The sequence below is a fragment of the Arachis ipaensis genome, chromosome B01, assembly GCF_000816755.2.
Source record: "Arachis ipaensis cultivar K30076 chromosome B01, Araip1.1, whole genome shotgun sequence".
NCBI lineage: Eukaryota > Viridiplantae > Streptophyta > Magnoliopsida > Fabales > Fabaceae > Arachis > Arachis ipaensis.
Genome location: NC_029785.2, coordinates 3,072,921 through 3,077,912, shown reverse-complemented (window position 1 = coordinate 3,077,912; position 4,992 = coordinate 3,072,921). Strand labels below are relative to the sequence as shown.

At 36.4% G+C, this 4,992-nt stretch overlaps 1 long non-coding RNA gene across 1 annotated transcript; it reads right to left on the bottom strand.

Annotated features, from left to right (window-relative positions):
- On the bottom strand, positions 1,053-4,981 carry LOC107643403. The gene is made up of 4 exons (XR_001620855.2): positions 3,630-4,981; positions 3,441-3,549; positions 3,245-3,355; positions 1,053-1,255 (listed from the first exon to the last, which is right to left on the bottom strand). It is a non-coding gene; the product is annotated as an uncharacterized LOC107643403 (long non-coding RNA).

Below are 4,992 nucleotides of genomic sequence, written 5' to 3'. Positions count from 1 at the left end.
AAGTAAGTAAAGAAGAAGAAAAGAATATTGATGCATAGACATTTATGTTTAATTCAAATGTTAATATAATCTTATTAAAATTTTATTCGACAACGATGATGAATGAGTTTTGAGTTAGCATGCAAGTCACTCGAAATAAAAACAAAATAGCACGACTCATCTAATAATAAAATGTTAAATATGAAATAAGTAAATTTATTATCGAGGAGTAATACTCTTCTATGAAAATTTTTGTGAAGAACGTGAGAGATAAGAAAAAAAAGAACGAAAGAGAAAGGGGGAAACGTGCAAATAAATAAAAAATTGATAAAATAACTACTTTACAAAATAGGTAGAAAGTTAGAGAAATTTTAGTATTTAATATTTAAATTAATTTTAATTACCAACATGTTTAGCTATCGATTTACTTAGTAATACAAGCTACCCTATAAATCGAATTTGGCTGCTTCGATTTACTACCATTCTACCAAGAAATATAAATAGATGCAGGCTAATTCGATTTACTAGGGTGCAAAGCATATATAAACGGAGGATTCTCCCATAAAGACGCATATAACGTCTTTTTGTAAAGACACTTATGTGTCGCATTATTATTGGACGTATTAATGAATCGGTTATTTTTAAATTTCTTAACAAACTAGAATAAAACCGATTTTTTTATAAAACACAATTGTTATCAGATTCAGTTGAATCGACCAATTTAAATAACCCACTAAATTATTTTTTTTAAAACAAAAATCAGGGATAAAATTTAAACATGATTCGGTTTAGATTGTGTAAATTGATCGGATCAAATCCGGTCTAATAATTATAGTGCAGACAATTGAGTTTATTATTATTGCTATAATAAACCAATTTTGTTCTGGTTTATTAAAAAATAAATTATTATTCGGTTTAATAAAAATTTCCAATGTAACACCCTAACTATCAAAATATCACGCTTCCGACTGCGCTACTCTGATAGCTCGGGTATTACGATGACTCTTAAAATATTTAATACTAAAGTATGAGCCTGTTTAAAACTTAACCCGTATTTTTCAAAAAATTGTTTAAAATAAAATATAAATCCATACTTACAACCATATACATACATATACATAGTATTAACTTACAAGCTTTACATAAAACAAATCTTATCTCTCTTACAAATTGTGAAAGATAAAGGCGAGGAAAATAATAAATAATAACTAAAGCAATACAAAATATGGCGACAATAACAACTAGGTAAACTCTTCATAACTTCTGTGTCCATATCCTGAAAAGAAAAATCTGTAGGTGGTGAGAACATCATCCTCGAAAGGGTTCTCAGTAGAGGATTTTAAGAATTGTTATGAGAAGATATTTTTAACGAAAACTGTTTTAAAAGCTCAGTAGTCGTCGTTGTCTTATGAATCTATTTAAACATCGACATATAATTAAATGTGAAATTCCAACACCCATAACTTAATTTCGTAAAAGTTCCATTTTTATAAGTAGACATAATATTCAATGTAAATATTCACCCATCACGGCCTCTGGCCCAATATACAATTAAATCTCGGCCTCCGACCCAACAAAACTCATGACCGCTATCATCAATCTACCACCCATACTTAAAGCAGAAATCAATCACAAGCACAAACAAATACAAGGCAAACACACTTAAAGAACAGTTACAGTAAATATCACAGTTACCAGTTAAGCAGAACTTATCAGATAGACAAACCAAAACAATTTAAGTACACCCAAACAATGGCAAACAAATGCAGTATGATGCATGCCTGTCCTAGTGGCCATGAGCTCACGTGTCGGTTACTTTGCCAGAGCCCGACACATCCGATAGCTAACCCGGATATCGTCCTCTTGAAAACCGGTGAGTGGTACACCACCACGAACCCCACCATTGTGAGCGGTACACCACCATGAACCTCGCAAGATCTTCAATTGGAAAACAACACACACATGTGGGCGGTAAACCACCACGAACCCCACACAACATTCTCTTTAAAAACATGTGGGCGGTACATCACCACGAACCCCACAAACATCTCGACACTGGACAAGCGGTAAACCACCACGAACCTTGCCAGGTCAAAGCTCAAAACAATTTCATTTTCATTTGAAAACCAACATCACTCCTTGTAATCTTTTCCAAAACCCCCAAAACCACCTTACTTAAAACAAGTTCTTCTTTCATACAAAACCCAATTCTTACTCAACCAAGATTTTTTTCTTCCAAACCAACTTCAAGACCATTTCAGATTAAAACCTCTTTCAAAATACTAAAAGAATCATCTATTAATTAAACCTCACGGCGGAGTCTCGAAACTTTAGGGAGGATGACAACCAATCTCATACTTTAAAATTATTAAACTCCTTGAATCATAATTCCTTAAAATGTAGTTCTTTTAATAAAACTCAAAACATAAAGCTTTTCTTAACAAATCAAACTAAAAACATAAAACCTTTCTTAATAAGTCAAAACTCAAAATAAAATCATTTCTTAATAAATCACATTCAAAACATAAAGTTTTTCTTAATAATTCAAATCCAAACATAAATCTTTTCTTAATAAATCAAATCCAAGGCATAACCCTTTTTATTAATAGTTCGAACTCAAAACATAAATCTTTTCTCAATAAAGCTCAAAACATAATTCTTTCATTGATAAATCAAACTTAAAGCATAATTCTTTCTATAATAAATCGAAATCAAATAATATGATTCTTAAATCAAATTTTCTTTTTAAGTAGTGCTTCAAACAAAGTCTTAGAGTTTCATAAAATTTCGACAACACCTCCCCTAAAACTTGGACTTTGCCACCCTTTCTGAGTCCCAACCAAACCAAATCAAACGCCTGTCAATCATTCAAATCACTTTCAAATTCTCAAAATCTTTTCCGATAGGTCAACAAAACCCATTCCCAATATCTCAAATCATTTCAAACGCCAATTCATTTTTAATATCAAATTAAACTCCAAACCAAGAAAATCATTTTACATAGTATTTAATCAAACCAACTTTCTAACTCAATAATCAGAAACAGCCACAGCCCAATCATCATCATAATAACCTTAATCCAGGTATAATACCCGACTAAACATCTTCAATCAATCAATAAACCATTTAAACTCACATTTACATTCATTCAAGGCAACTCAATTCAATTCATAAGACTTACGAAATCATAAAAACATATTTTTCATATTAATATCAACTTAAAAAAATTCTCGATAGTAAATTAAGTTTAAGAAATCGCCCCTACCTTGTTCGCGATTCAACTACGCGATAAAACTCCCTTTTCTCTCGGCCTGCAATGGCAGCAGCCGCAACCTCAGCAACTCTAATCACGGCACGCAAGAACCGAAACATAATCCTAAAGCATAACGTTGCAAGGACCTTAGAAACATATAACAGAAAAGCAACTATAGAGGTTCGGGACGAGGAACAACTTACTATACCTATGAATAAGCCAGAGAATAGAGCAGTGGCAGCTCCGGTGATAACACAGCATCTTGATGTCGCATGCAACAATCATAGAATTCAGCATGCAAGACCCGTAACTCGATCCTATGACACCAGAACCTCAGATCCTTAAACAACTTGAAACAGAAAATACCGATTCAAAGGTTTTGGAATGAAACTCTTACCCAGACAAGGAAGAACGGCTGAACTGAAATAGCGGTAACTCCGATGGTATTTCCGGTGATTACAGCCACGTTTCCAATGACCCAAAAGGCGGCGGCATTCCCTGGCGGCAGAGGCTCGGCCGCCCACCTCCAACAGTGACGACGGAGCACGCAACGACGGCGGTGTTGGGATTCGACGACGGTGACACAAACAGCATCGCCTCCTTCCTCGCGTCGCACTCCTCCTCCGTCAGTCTCCCTCTCTGTTCGCGCACTCTCTCCCTTCGTGGTTCTATCGGCGACGATGCGGTGAGGGCGACGACTCCACAAACGGCAGCGTTTGCGATGGCACAGACAGCAGCAACGGTGGCCTCCCTTCTTCTTCTCCTCTGTTTGCACTCTCTTTTCCCTCTTGTTGAGTCGACGACGACTGGCAGGGCCCGGCGGCGGCGACTACAAGGGCCACCAGCACCGGCGCGTCTCCTTCCTCCTTTCTCTCTTCTCTTTTCCCGTTCTCTCCATCTCCTTTTCTTGCTGTGTGTGTGCGTGTGTTCTGTTGGGAAAGGGGGCTGCGGCTTGGGGCTTCAGGGGTTAGGGTTTGTGGGTTTGATTTTTAGGGTTAGAATTTGATTTGAGGTAAATTTGAAATTAGGGATTTTTGAGTTAAATTAAGGTTGGTAATTTCTAAATCAATTTAAATTGGGGTTAAGTATGATTTTGGTCCCCAACGTAGAGACTGAAAATTTATTTCGTCCCTCGCCTTTTTTTCGCTCCAAAATGGTCCCCAAAGTTTCTGTTTGTTTTAAAACTGTCCTTCGGACCAAAATGCACCTATTCCTTCTTCCCCAAAATCATGCAAAGCACCAGCATCACTACAACCACCACCACCCACCACCTACCACCACCACCACCATCATCATCATTATCATCATCATGCAAAGCACCAGCACCACTATCATCATGCAAAGAACCCAGAATTTCACAAATTTCAGCAAAGAACCCAGAATTTCACAAATTTCACCAGAATTTCACCAGCACTTAGCACCACCACCATCATCATCATCATCATCATCATGCAAAGAACCTAGAATTTCACAAATTTCAGCAACAACAATAATATTCCAAGAACCCAGAATTTCACAAATTCCAGCATCAACAACAATAATACTCAAACTCAACTCAGCAACAACAATACTCCAAAATCAAATTTCAGCAACAACAATATTCTACAATAAATTTTACAAAAAATCCAAAAATTTCACAAAAAATCCAATTCACAGAAGAAGAAGCGGCAGACGGCAGGCGGCGGTGCGGCGGTGGAGTCGACGGGAAGAAGAAGAAGAAGAAGAAGAAGAAGAAGAAGAAGAAGAAGAAGGCGGCGGTG